Source organism: Jatropha curcas, chromosome 8 (assembly GCF_041381405.1).
Source record: "Jatropha curcas cultivar XTBG-Jc1 chromosome 8, XTBG_Jcur_1.0, whole genome shotgun sequence".
NCBI lineage: Eukaryota > Viridiplantae > Streptophyta > Magnoliopsida > Malpighiales > Euphorbiaceae > Jatropha > Jatropha curcas.
Window position 1 is genome coordinate 16,509,942 of NC_143158.1, and position 15,705 is coordinate 16,525,646.

The window sequence follows — 15,705 nt, forward strand, 5'->3', positions numbered from 1 at the left end:
TCTCACTTTCTAATATCCTCTTTTGGTCCATATAGACCTCTGGTGGTGTCAAAGGAGCTAGAGCCACATGTTTACCCAAATAGGTAAGAGAGAACCGGTTGGTGTACCCATCATGCTGGACTCGCCTGTCGAATTGCCATGGGCGGCCTAGAAGAATATGCCCAGCTAGCATAGGTACTACATCACAAGTGACCTCATCCAATGGAGAATGTTACCTTCACTTGCTTGTTTACTCTTACAGAACCCATATCATTTAGCCATTGAAGCTTATATGGCCTTGGGTGCTGTACACATGTCAAACCCAATTTCTGCACCATGCTCAAACTAGCTACATTAGTGCAACTTCCACTATCAATAATCAAAAGACATACCTTGTCAAGTACCAAGCATCTAGTATGGAAAATATTCTCTCTTTGTTCTAAGCTCTCCTCTTGAACTTGCATGTTGAGAACTCGCCTGGTAACTAGTAACTGTCCCATCTCAGGTTGTAAGACTTCTTCATCAACCTCATCATCATCATTACAGTCTTCAAGTGGCGGCATTGGGTTTTCTTCATCCTCAGATTCAGAATAGGTGTAGCCATCTCGAATCACTATTACCCTCTTGTTAGGGCATTGAGAAGATATATGGCCCTTCCCAAGACACTTGAAACATTTGATGTCTCTACTAGGAGTATTGGAACTTGATCCCCTTGAATTAGTTGGGGTATTAGGCGTGAATGCCTTAGACACTGATTCTGTCCCCTTTTGTGTAGAGCTTTGAAACTCCCTTTTCTCCTCTCTTTTAGGCCATCTCGTACCCTAAGAGTTGCTGTTGTTGTGGGCAGCCCTATATGATGTGGTATTCTTTCCTTTTCTCTGCTTCTCTAGCTTCATAGCCATATTCAGCATTTCCTCCATGGAATCATACTTGTACATCTCGAGTGCATCAGCTATGTCTTTATTAAGGCCACCTAGGAATCTAGCCATAGTCATCTCCTCACTCTCCTCGATGTGTGCTCTAGCCATGCACATTTCCATATCTTTATGGTAGTCCTCTATTGATTTGGCTCCTTGGATGAGTCTATGAAGCTTCTGATGCAACTCCCTGAAATAATGTTCAGGAAGAAAACGTTTTCTCATTACCTCCTTCATAGGTCGTCTTCCCACTTTTCTTCGACTCTGATTAAGTTGATCCCACCAAAACAGAGCATAATCTTGGAATTCTAAGGCTGCAATCTTCACCTTTTTCTCCTCAGTATACCTGTTGCATTCAAAGATCATCTCAACCTTCCTCTCCCATTCCAAGTATTCGTCTGCATTGTTTCGGCCTTTGAAGGGTGGCACCTTGAGTTTGATATTACCCAAGTTACCATCTAATGGCGTATCAACCTCTTCTTCATCCTCCCCAAAGTAGGTTTCATTTCTGTAAACACGGCCTCTACCAATCCCTCTTCCTCTTCCTCTGTTATTTCTACCTCCTCTTGCCCACATGGGCTCTCTATGCCATTCTTCATTCTCTTCTTCATACTCTTCATGCCAAGGTTGTCTAGAGTGCTCTTTGGAAGTGGTTGCACCCCTCCTTGTGGCATTAGGGTCATGTCTTTCTGTCTTTTGTTCTTGAATCTCTAGCCTGTCATTAAAACTCTCCATAAGACTAGTGATTTGTCCCATTTCTCCAGAGAAAGCATCTAGAAAGGCTTGTAGTTTTGGATCTTCAACTTTGAGAGGCCTGTTATCCTTGTCTCTAGATGAATCAGACATCCTGAAATAAGATTACAAACACAAAACTAAAGGAAATGGTTAGTTTATCACTCCCTCATGTGTTTCTCTCTTTCTTTGGCTTTTCACAATATGTGGGTTTCACTCCAGCCTTTTACCACTCTTTTCCACTTGAATAATTGCACTTCAGAATCCCAAAGTCGCTACAAAAGTCAAGAGAAAGTTAGGAAAGCAAAGAATATAATCAAATAATGCACAGACTCTATCAAGAAATCACAACGTTTTGAATGGCAATACAAGAATAAGAAAGGTGTATTGCTAGAAATTGATAAACTAAAGTGTGGGAACAAGCAAATAACACTTTAGCAATGAGAAGAGGCAAACACGGGCATGCTGGAACGGCACGGGCAAGTTTTGGACTTCCAGAGGTGAGCACGGGCGTGCTTAGACTTCCAGAAGCAAGCACGGGCTGATTAGAGAGGTAGCACAGGCGTGCTTCTCTAGCCTGCAAATTCGCCTGGACTTCCAGAGGTGGGCACGGGCGTGCTTCTCTCTGAATGTGTGAAATCCAATATTTCCTAACTACTACAGCTCTAATTGTTCCAAACAAACAAATAGCAGAATACAAGAATCAACAAATAGACAATTTTCGACAAGATGAATGAAGTTAATTCACTACAAAGCAAAATTAACTATGGACCTAATTAATCTAATTATCAAAGCTAGTATTTAAGAAAATTTTCCCAAGAACAGAATGTAACTATAGCAGTGCTAGAATATGAATTCAATCTTCAGTGCACAATCTTAAGTTGTCACAAATCAACTGTCAAGTGCTTCATACAAGCATATAGTTCACTAGCATATAATTCTCAGGTCAAACGAATAACAATCCTTTTTTTTTTAATGCGAATTTGCAGCAAAATTTAAACAAAAATTCCTTTTTCTTTTCGTTTTTTTTTAAGTCCCTAACCCTAGGATAGATTGAAATCCACAACCACAGTGCTCTGATACTAGATAATACGACCCTAGCTAATTAACAAGTACTCTTGCAAATCAACAAGGAAATCTAGCGGAAAGCATGCAATCACGGAAGTACCCGTCAATCCCTTTAACCCCCAAGTACTCTTGAAGAGAGAAAAACAAGGAATTTAGAACAAGAATCAGAAACTTACCTTCAAGTACTCTTGAAAACAACTCTGAAATTCTTGGCGCAATTAATCTTGTAGAACTCACAAGCCTAATTACTAAGGAAAATTCGGTTCTATCATGCAAAGATGAAGAACACGGTCTGTTCTTGAAGAACAAAGAAAGAAACGTTTGATTTGATTAATTTCCAAAAGTTGGCTGCCGTGCAACTCTTACAACAATATAAATAACCTAAGCTAACCCTAATTTAGCTATTAACTTAAGTTAGCCCAGGCCTAAACCTAATGTGGCCCAAATGGGCTTAATTAAAGACAAGTCCAAGCTAACTAATTAAAAATAAGCCTGACTTAAACATTAACTAATCTAGGACCGGCCCAACTCTGGAAAACAAGCCCAACCAGCCTTACACTAATTAATTAAGTCCACTAATAGAATTTAAACAAAAACAGAACAAATGGGCCAGAGGCCCTACACAGCCCATACTTAAGCTCATAATAAAATAACATCCTCCTAAATTTGCCTAAGTATAGAACCATGTAGAATGCATCAATGGGTAGCCTCTTTGCGCGCCTCAAGCACCATAACAAGCTTTGGCGTTTCTTCAAGTTCAATCTCACATCTTGCATAATTATGATCTTGAAGCTCCAATGCGATTTGTTCTTGAGTAAATGCATTCAAGGCTGCTCGTAGCTTGGTTGCATGAGCTCTTGTGATTGGCCCGCGGGTAGAGCTATAGGATCCTTCATCTTGCTCCCTTGATCCGTATCATTCCCTCCCTCCTTAAAAAGATTTGTCCTCAAATCTGAATCATAATCAAATGGAGAAAGGTCAGAAACATTAAAGGTAGCAGACACGCCATACTCACCTGGTAGATCAATCTTGTAGGCGTTGTCATTGATCCTCTCCAACACTTGAAAAGGCCCATCACCTCGGGCAGTAAGCTTTCCCTTCCTGTGGTTTGGGAATCTTTCCTTCCTCATGTGCACCCAAACCCAATCTCCAGGTTGAAATACCACACGCCTCCTTCCCTTGTTGGCACGGTCAGCATAGCTTTTGTTCTTCATGTCTATATGAGCCCTGGCTTTAGCATGTATCTCCCTGACCAATTCAGCCTTCTTTTCACCATCTAAGCTAGCAATTTCACTCAAAGGCAAAGGAGATAAATCAAGTACAGTCAAAGGATTAAAACCATACACAAGCTCAAATGGACTATAACCACTAGAAGAATGTATAGACCTATTATAAGCAAATTCAATGAAAGGCAAACAATCCTCCCAGGTTTTCAGATTCTTACCAACCACCGTGACGCGAAACCCTATGGAAATATATTCCATGAACTCTATGACAAGTTTTGGAAGAGATCAAAGATCTAGAATAAACTCCCCTCTATGGCACCCAAAGCTTAAAGAAGCAAGAACACCAATAATAGAGTAAAAGAATAAGATAAATGCCACAAAGAATTGATAAGTTTACCTTGATTCTTGACGCAATTAGAAGAATGCAATCTCACACCCTCTAAAAACATGAACACGCCAAAGGCATGGAAGAAGAAAATCTCTCTTTAATTGATTGAATAATTGTTGAATAATTACAAAATAACAAGCTATTTATACTAATCTAAGAGGTCCAGATCCTTAAAGGATTTAGAGTTAGCTAAGGAGTAGGATTTAGCAAATCTAAACCAACTAAGGATAAGACTAACAAAATCATAACAACTTAAGGATTTGGATATCTAGTCCAAATCCACTAAAGATTGACTAAATCTAAACAAAATAAGGCTAATTAATCAAGGGTGGCCGAAATATTGGAGGCCCAACCCATTAACAAAGCAAAAACTCAAAATAAGCTAACTAACTTAATGAGAGGCAGAGGGAAGCACGGCCTGGGTGTGCTATTTGGCACGGGCGTGCTTCAATGTAGGAGTTCCCTCATGAGAGGCAGAGGAAAGCACGGCCTGGGTGTGCTATTTGGCACGGGCGTGCTTCAATGTAGGAGTTCCCTCGTGAGAGGCAGAGGGAAGCACGGCCTGGGTGTGCTATTTGGCACGGGTGTGCGCTTCAAGGTAGTTGTTTTCCTCAGCAAGTCAGACGAGGGCACGGCCTGGGGTGTGCCATCTAGCACGGGCGTGCTAACCAATTCATGTTCCCACTCAACATGTGCTTCTATTAATGCGAGAAACTTAGGTGTTCCTTCAAGTTCTTCATAGCACTTGTTGAAAGCAATGTCATGGAGCTCTTGTGTGACTTATTCTTGAATGTGTAAGGACATAGTTGTTCCATACTTCTTTGCACGGCTCCTTGTGATTGGTCCACTAGGAAGTACTAATGGATTGCTGTTGCTGTGGTCCTTGTTCCCTTGACCATCATAGGTGTTTGGTGATAGTGGATCCGTATCATCCCCCCCTTCTTTAAAAAGATTTGTTCTCAAATCTGCATCCATGTCAAAGGGAGACAAATCACTAACATTAAAAGTTGCAGAAACACTATACTCACCTGGCAAGTCTATTTTGTAGGCATTGTCATTGATGCGCTCTAAGACTTGGAATGGACCATCTCCACGTGCATCTAGCTTACTCTTCCTTTGGTTGGGAAATCTTTCCTTGCGAAAGTGTACCCAAACCCAATCACCTGGCATGAACACCAACTTCTTTCTGCCCTTGTTTGCTCTTTCAGCATATTGTTTGTTCCTCTTTTCTATGTTGGCTCTAGCCTTCTCATGTAATGACTTCACCAATTCTGCCTTTTTATCACCATCTAAATTAGAAAGTTCATTCAAAGGTAAAGGAACAAGATCTAATACAGTTAGTGGATTAAAGCCATAAACAAGTTCAAATGGGCTAAAACCTGAAGTAGAATGTATGCTACGATTATATGCAAACTCAATGAATGGCAAACAATCTTCCCAAGTTTTTAAGTTCTTACCTACAATGGCACGAAGTAATGTTCCTAAAGTTCTATTCACAACTTCAGTTTGTCCATCTGTTTGTGGATGACAAGTTGTAGAATAAAGCAATTTAGTTCCAAGCTTACCCCACAAAACTCTCCAAAAATGTGTAAGGAACTTTGCATCCCTATCGGAAACTATAGTTCGTGGTACCCCATGTAACCTTACCACTTCTCTAAAGAATAGATCAGCAACATTATTGGCATCATCAGTTTTATGACAAGGAATAAAATGAGCCATGTTGCTAAATCTATCAACAACAACAAATATGCTATCTTTACCACGCTTAGTCCTAGGTAATCCAAGTACATAGTCCATAGATATATCAATCCAAGGAGAACTAGGAACAGGTAAAGGCATATATAATCCATGAGGCATAGCCTTAGATTTGGCCTGTTTACAAGCAATACAAGAATTACAAACTCTTTCTACATCTTTAATCATATGAGGCCAATAAAAGTGTTCATTCAACATGTCATAAGTCTTATGTACCCCAAAGTGTCCCATCAATCCCCCACTATGAGATTCAAGCATAAGCAATTCACGCATAGAACATTTAGGCACACAAAGTTTGCTGCCCTTAAACAAATATCCATCATGTTTATAGAACTTATCAAATGCTCCATGTTCACATGCTACATATATGTTGCCAAAGTCAGAATCATTCTCATATAAGTCTTTAACATACTCAAATCCAAGCAATTTAGAACTAAGAGCAGTAATTAGAGTATATCTTCTTGACAATGCATCAGCAACAATATTATCTTTTCCATGCTTGTATTTAATCACATATGGAAATTGTTCAATAAATTCAACCCACTTACCATGCCTTTTATTAAGCTTACCTTGACCCTTCAAGTGTTTTAGGGCCTCATGGTCAGTATGGATGACAAACTCCTTAGGTAGTAAGTAGTGTTGCCAAACATTCAAAGTTCTTACCAAGGCATACAACTCTTTGTCATAGGTTGAATAGTTGAGTTGTGCTCCATTCAACTTCTCACTAAAGTAGGCAATTGGTTTCTTTTCTTGCATTAGGACAGCCCCAATTCCCACACTGGATGCATCACACTCAATCTCAAAAGTACCTTCAAAATTTGGTAAAGAAAGTATAGGTGCAGAAGTTAACTTCCCTTTAAGCGTGTCAAACGCTCTTTGTTGTTCATCTCCCCACTTGAACCCAACTTCCTTTTTGATTATTTCTGTTAGTGGTGCTGCAATTGAAGAGAAATCTTTAACAAACCTTCTATAAAAGCTTGCCAACCCATGAAAGCTCCTAACTTCAGAAACTGATTTGGGAGTTGGCCATTCTTTGATAGCTTTTACCTTCTCCTCATCTACTTCAATACCCTGAGCACTCACAATAAAACCAAGAAATACAAGTCTATCTATACAAAATGTGCATTTGTTAAGTTTAGATACAACTTTTCAGTCCTTAAAGTTTGTAACACTATCCTAACATGCTCAATATGATCATTAAGAGACTCGCTATAGATGAGTATATCATCAAAGTATACAACCACAAACTTTCCTAAGAAAGCACGCAATACATGGTTCATAAGCCTCATAAAAGTACTAGGTGCATTAGATAGTCCAAAAGGCATAACTAACCATTCATACAAACCATACTTAGTTTTAAAAGCAGTTTTCCATTCATCACCTGGTTGCATTCTAATTTGATGGTAACCACTCATTAAATCAATTTTAGTAAAGTAAGTTGCCCCATGCAATTCATCCAACATATCATCAAGTCTAGGGATAGGGTGTCTATACTTTACACTGATTTTGTTGACCGCTCTACAATCAACACACATGCACCATGTTCCATCCTTTTTAGGTACTAGAAGCACGGGAACGGCACACGGGCTCATGCTTTCTCTTACCAAACCTTTTTCCATCAGTTCATCAACTTGCCTTTGCAACTCCTTTGTTTCCATCGGATTGCTTCTATAGGTAGGCCTATTTGGAATGATGGATCCAGGAATGAAGTCAATTTGATGTTCTATACCCCTTAAAGGTGGTAAACCACTAGGTAATTCACTAGGAAAGACATCATCAAATTCTTGCAACATAGAAACAAACATAGAAGGCAAACTATCAAGGTTAGTGTTAGTTTCAGCAAGTAAAACCTCTTTATACCTTAGAAGCAATATGGGCTTCTCCAAGGCAATAGCACACTTAATCTCTCTAGCTCTTGCATAAAAAGTCTGTTTCTTTTTCTCTTCTCTTTCTTTTTCTTTCACAATTGGGCCATTGATTTGTTTTGTTATTTTTGTGGCCTCTTGTCCCTCATTCTTACTCTTTTCTCTCTTTTGTTCTTTCGAAACCTCACTCTCATGTTTTCTCAAGGCCGAAACCTCTCTCTCTCTCTCAACTATCTTTCTTTGATCTTCATATGCTTCTTGAGGTGATAATGGTACAAGAACCACCTTTTTCCCCTTATGAACCAAAGAATATCGATTGTGGAATCCATCATGAAGTGCTCTTCTATCATATTGCCATGGTCTTCCCAACAATAGATGTCCAACTTGCATAGGTACTATATCACACAAAATTTCATCTTCATACCATCCAATAGAAAATGACACAAGTGCCTGTTTAGTCACCTTCACCTCCCCACAATCATTCAACCATTGCAACCTATAAGGCTTAGGATGTTTGAGACAAGTTAAGTTCAGTTTGCTTACCATGTTTACACTAGCAACATTAGTGCAACTACCCCCATCAATAATAAGAGTACACACTTTTCCACTAATCAAACATCTAGTGTGAAATATATTCTCACGTTGCTCAAGGCTTTCTTCTTTAACATGCATGTTCAAGGCATGTCTAGCAACCAAAGCTTCTCCATGTTCAGGAAGTATTAAATTTTCTGAATCATCATCATCATTATCATCAAGTAATTTAGGCATATCATCAAGTAATTTAGGCATATCATCATAATCACTACATTCAGATTCAGAACTAACATTCCCATCATCTTTAGCAATCATAACCCTTTTATTAGGACATTGAGATGCAAAATGCCCTTTCCCCAAACATTTAAAACATTTAATTTCTCTAGAAGGGGTTGTAGAGTTAGAAGTACCTTTGTTGCTTTTAAATGGAGTTTGGACAACTTCTTTACCTTTTGAAGTTGAATCTGTCCTTTGAGAATTAGAACCTCTAAATTCCTTCTTCTCACCTTCTTTAGGCCATTTAGATCCCCATGTGTTGCTGGAATACTTGTTGGTGGATCTCCCCTTTTTCTGTCTTTCAAGTTTCATGGCCATATCTACCATCTCCTCAAGCTATCATACCTATACATCTCTAAAGCATCAGCAATGTCTTTATTTAGACCTCCAAGGAATCGTGACATGCTGATTTGCTCCTCTTCTTCAATCTTGGCTCTAGCCATGCAAATCTCCATCTCCTTGTAGTACTCTTCCACACTCCTTCCTCCTTGCACCATTCTAGCTAATTTATTGTGTAAATCCCTAAAGTAATGAGTAGGGACAAATTTTTGGTGCATTAGCTCTTTCATGATTTCCCATGGTGGTACAGGTCGCATCCCTTTCCTCCTTCTTTTTAATAACAATTGTTCCCACCAAAACATAACATAACCTTTGAATTCAACAGCAGCAAGATGCGATTTCTTTTCTTGAGAATAGTTATGGCATTCAAAGATTTGTTCTACTTTTCTCTCCCATTCAAGGAATTCTTCAGCATTGTTGTTACCTTTGAATTCTGGAATCCTCATCTTAATTGATCCCAAGTCTCCATCAATTTTGTTTAGATTAGTTTCTGCAGTATCTTCATCATCATAGAATTGAAATCTAGTTTGTGGATGAGCTCTTGTTGTATTAGAGTTTTGTGAAGCTCTTATCTCCTGCAATTCCTCCTTCATGTCTTGGAAAAGATTATTGAAGGTTCTAAACTATCCTTGAATTGCTTCCATGAAAACTTTCATTTGAGGATCGTTAATTGGACTTCCATCTCCAGATTTGCCTGAACTCATGGTTAGTATTCAAAGAGAAAACACAAAAGATTTGAGTTATTGTAATTCACTCCCTCATGTGTTTACACTCTTTAATCACTCCTTGCAATTCTTCCAATTGAACTTCAGAATCTTGGCCAACCAATTCAACTCAAAAGTACGTTTACAATCAAAGAATAAAAACTTAACAATGAAAGCAAGCACAAATTCTAGAAAGAAGACTCAAAACGAGATGGATAGTAGCACAAGAATATAAATAATGCACTACTATAATTATCAATTAGAGTGTAGTAAACAAGCAAACACACCCTAACAATGTAATAGAAGCAATAGAAAGCTCACACAAAAATAAAGAAACTAGAATTTAAAAGACAATTTCAGGATATAATGTATGAATTTAGCTTACTACAAAGTAAACCAAATATGGACCTAATAATTCTACCCAAAACAAAGCAAGCAATAAAAGAAAAACCAAAAGAAAAATATATATATATTTTTTTATATGGTCAGAACCGTGCACGGGTGTGCTAGATGGAGCACGGGCGTGCGTTGAAGGCGTAGTCCAACTAGTGGAAGTCAAGAACTAGCACAGGTGTGCTTGAGGTGAAGCACGGGCGTGCTGCCTTGTTTCCTTTTTCTATGCAACCCAATTTAAGTACGATTCTTAGATTTGACAAGGATTGTAGTAGATTTGCTTAATCTCAATAGATATGGTCAACTACAACCCAATTTAAGTAGGATTTCTTAGATTTGACAAGGATTGTATTAGATTTGCTTAATCTCAAAAGATATGGTCAACTAATTCTTGTTATCTTATCCACAAGTAGTTAAGATTAGGTTTTATCACAAGATTATAGTGGATAAACTAAATCCCATAAAATATGGTCAAATCCCTTAGGATTAGGCACAATCCCACAAAATATGGTCAAATCTTCTAAGGATTAGGAATAATCCCACCACAAAATAAGGTAAAATCCCTTTGAATTAGGATCAAATCCCTTGGATTCAGGAACAAAATCAAGATCCACACAAGCAAATTTCAATGGTGGACGGAATTTTTTTTTTTCTATACTCTTTTTTTTTTTGAGTCAACAAGATCTAAGATCTAAACTTCCAGAATTGAAACAAGAATGAAATTACTAAATTTAATTGAAGCAAAAACGAATTGAAACTAAAACAAAAGAAAACAAACACAAAAGAAACAAGATGAAGAAGAAAACAAACACAAGAACAAGAAGAACAAGAAAACAATAAACACGGAAAAGAGGCCACAAAAACAACAAAACAAATCAATGGCCCAATTGTGAGTGAAAAACAGAGAGAAGAGAAAAAGAAACAAACTTTTTATGCTAGAACTAGGGAGGTTAAGTGTGCTATTGCCTTGGAGAAGCCCATATTGCTTCTAAGGTATAAGGAGATTTTATTTGCTGAAACTAATGCTAACCTTGATAGTTTGCCTTCTATGTTTGTTTCTATGTTGCAGGAATTTGATGATGTCTTTCCTAGTGAATTACCTAGTGGTTTACGACCTTTAAGGGGAATAGAACATCAAATTGACCTCATTCCTAGATCCAATATTCCAAACAGGCCTGCCTATAGAAGCAATCCAATGGAGACAAAGGAGTTGCAAAGGCAAGTTGATGAACTTATGGAAAAAGGATTGGTAAGAGAAAGCATGAGCCCGTGTGCCGTTCCCGTGCTACTAGTGCCTAAAAAGGATGGAACTTGGCGCATGTGTGTTGATTGTAGGGCAGTCAACAAAATCACTGTAAAGTATAGACACCCTATCCCTAGACTTGATGATATGTTGGATGAATTGCATGGGGCAACTTACTTTATTAAAATTGATTTAATGAGTGGTTACCATCAAATTAGAATGCAACCAGGTGATGAATGGAAAACTGCTTTTAAAATTAAGTATGGTTTGTATGAATGGTTAGTTATGCCTTTTGGACTATCTAATGCACCTAGTACTTTTATGAGGCTCATGAACCATGTATTGCATGCCTTCTTAGGAAAGTTTGTGGTTGTATACTTTCATGATATACTCATCTATAGCAAGTCTCTTAATGACCATGTTGAGCATGTTAGGATAGTGTTACAAACTTTAAGGACTGAAAAGTTGTATGCTAAACTTAACAAATGCACATTCTGTATAGATAGACTTGTATTTCTTGGATTTGTTGTGAGTGCACAGGGTATTGAAGTAGATGAGGAGAAAGTAAAAGCTATCAAAGAATGGCCAACTCCCAAATCAATTTCTGAAGTTAGGAGCTTTCATGGGTTGGCAAGCTTTTATAGAAGGTTTGTAAAAGATTTCTCTTCAATTGCAGCACCACTAATAGAAATAATCAAAAAGGAAGTTGGGTTCAAGTGGGAAGAAGAGCAACAAGAGGCGTTTGACATGCTTAAAGGGAAGTTAACTGATACGGATCGAATCAAAGAATAAGATATAAGTTCGCCTCTATGGCACCCCTCGTTTATAATGAAATGGAAACACCAATAATCGAGATTAAATGTTTTATGGCACCCCACATTTATAAGGAAACGGTAACACCAATTGATACAGATCCATCATCACTCGTCACTGGATCACAAGGAGGCATGGTGAACGACGAAGGAGATCCATTGATGCTTCCTATTGGACCGATTACAAGGAGCCGTGCCAAGCGATATGGGGCAGCCATATCATTATTTGTTCAAGCCCAAATAACACAAGAACTTCATGATGTCGCATTCAACAAGTGTTGTGAGGAACTTGAAGGCATTCCTAGGCTTCTAATGTTGTTGGTGGCATGTGAAGTTGAAGCACTCCAGTAAATTTGTTTGGATTGCTACAGTGGAGGAAAGCACGCCTGCTACAGTGGAGGAAAGCACGCCTGCTACAGTGCCGTGCCAATTAGCTTGACTTGCTACAGTAAATTTGACTCGCTACAATGACATCGACTTGAAGGCTTGGAGTGACTTAGGCGTGTTTTGTGTGTTTTATGCTTTGTTAAACCTAGATTCCTTATTTAGTATAAATAACTTGTCTTCCATGTAAGGACAGAATTTTGACAAATTGAAAAACTTCATTTGATCAAGCTTTGCTTGTTCCATTTGCTTAGAGTGACAGTGAGAGATTGCTTCCTCTAATTGCATCAAGAATTTAAGGTAAACTTATCAATTCGTTTGTGGCGTTTATCTTGTTCTTTGCTTGATTATTGGTGTTACCGTTTCCTTATAAACGTGAGGTGCCATAGAGCATTTAATCTCGATTATTGGTGTTTCCGTTTCATTATAAACGAGGGGTGCCATAGAGGCGAACTTACATCTCATCCTTTGATTCGATCCGTATCACCAATAATCAAGCAAAGAACAAGATAAACGCCACAAAAGAGTTGATAAGTTTACCTTAATTCTTGATGCAATTAGAGGAAGCAATCTCTCGCTATCACTCTAAGCAAAGGAGAACAAGCAAAGCTTGAACAAATGAAGTTTATCAATATATCAAAAGTTCTGTCCTTACATGGAAGACAAGTTATTTATACTAAATAAGGAAACTAGGTTTAACAAAGCATAAAACACACAAAACACGCCTAAGTCACTCCAAGCCTTCAAGTCGATGTCACTGTAGCGAGTCAAATTTACTATAGCAAGTCAAGCTAATTGGCACGGCACTGTAGCAGCGTGCTTTCCTCCACTGTAGCAGGCGTGCTTTCCTCCACTGTAGCAAGTCAAACAAATTTACTGGAGTGCTTCAACTTCACATGCCACCAACAACATTAGAAGCCTAGGAATGCCTTCAAGTTCCTCACAACACTTGTTGAATGCGACATCATGAAGTTCTTGTGTTATTTGGGCTTGAACAAATAATGATATGGCTGCCCCATATCTCTTGGCACGACTCCTTGTAATCGGTCCAATAGGAAGCACCAATGGATCTCCTTCATCGTTCACCATACCTCCTTGCGATCCAGCGACGAGTGATGATGGATCCGTATCATTAACTTCTGCACCTATACTTTCTTTACCTAATTTTAGATTTGCTAAATTAGCTAACTCTAAATCCTCTAAGGATCTGGACCTCTTAGATTAGTATAAATAGCTTGTTATTTTGTAAATTTTAAACAGATAATTAATGAATTAAAGAGAGTTTCTTCTTCAACTTCATGCTTAGGCGTGTTCATGTTTTTAGAGAGTGTGAGATTGCATTTTTCTAATTGCATCAAGAATCAAGGTAAACTTATCAATCTAATTGTGGCGTTTATCTTATTCTTTTCTCTATTATTGGTGTTCTTGCTTCTTTAAGCTTTGGGTGCCATAGAGAGGGGTTTAGTTTGATCTTGGATCTCTTCCAAAACTTGTCATTGAGTTCATGAAATTTATTTTCATTGGGTTCCGCGTCAGGATTCTCAATTGAAACTTATCATGGAATCGATTCAAGGACAGTTTAGAACCTTCAATAATCTTGTCCAAGACATGAGGGGAGAATTGCAAGAAATAAAAGCAGCCCGAAGCTCTAATGCAACAAGAGCTCGTCCACATACTCCTAGATTTCAAGCCCATGATGAAGAGGAGGCTAAAAACACTGATGTTGGTAAGGTTGATAGGCACTTTGAATCCATCAAGATGAAGATTCCAGAATTTTATGGTAACAACGCAAAAGAATACCTTGAATGGGAAAGAAAGGTAGAACAAATCTTTGAATGCCATAATTATTCTCAAGAAAAGAAATCTCACCTTGCAGCTATTGAATTCAAGGGTTATGCTATGTTTTGGTGGGAACAATTGCTATTAAACAGAAAAAGAAAAGGGATGCAATCTGTACCACTATGGGAGATCATGAAGGAGTTGATGCACCAAAAATTTGTCCCTACTCATTACTTTAGGGATTTGAATAATAAGTTAGGAAGGGTGCAAGGAAGGAAGAACATAGATAGATATTCATTCACAAAGGATGAATGGATGACCAGTCCAAGATCATGTTCCTCAAAAGAAGTATTTGAAAACCCATGTGAAAAGCAAAAGATGAGTTTTGAAGCTGTCAATAAAGAAAAAGAGTGTAAAAGTAAAATGAGTGAAAACATACTGAGTGAAAATAAAAAGAAAGAGGGAGAAGAAAAGGAAAAACAAATTCAACCTATATTTGTACCTTTGTGCAAAGAAATTTATTTAACCATCAATGATCCTAAACCATCTTTGCCAAGTGTGTTTGTTGATCCTTTGCAAGAATCTGAAGTATATGATGACCAAAAGAAGCTACCTGAGAAAGTGACCTCAACTTTGAGAGAAAATGACCTCGACTTTGAGAGAAAATGGGAGTGAGGCGTCAAGTTCAAAAGAACTAGAATGTGAAAAGAGTGAAGAAAAAGAAGAGAAAGAGGCCACAAAAGATACAAAACAAATTGATGGTCCGTTAGAGAGTGAAACACCGAGAGAGGAGAGAAAGAAACAAACTCTTTGTTTGAGAGAGGGAAAGAAACGAAACAGTGTTGGAGAGGGTAGACCAGTCTTGATGATTCGGTTAAAAGAAATTTTACTTAATTTGCCTAACATTGACTCTTCTACTTTGCCATCTAGTATTGTTTCTTTATTGCAGGAATTTCTAATGGTGAAAAGAAGGCCGCTTTAGTCAAGAAAATGCATGCTAAGGCTAAAGTTCATAGAGACATAAAAAGGAGGAACAAACAATATGCTGACCATGTGACCAAAAGAAGGAAGAAGATAATATTTGTGCCAGGTGATTGGGTTTGGGTACATTTTCGCAAGGAAAAGTTTCCCAACCAAAGGAAGATTAAGCTTGATGAACGTGGAAATTTGGACACCTACAAGAGAGACTTACCAGGTGAGTATGGTGTTTCCATTACTTTCAATGTTAGTGATTTGTCTCCTTTTGACATGGATACAGATTCGAGGATGAACCTTTTCGAGGAAAGGGAGAATGATACGAATCCGCCATCA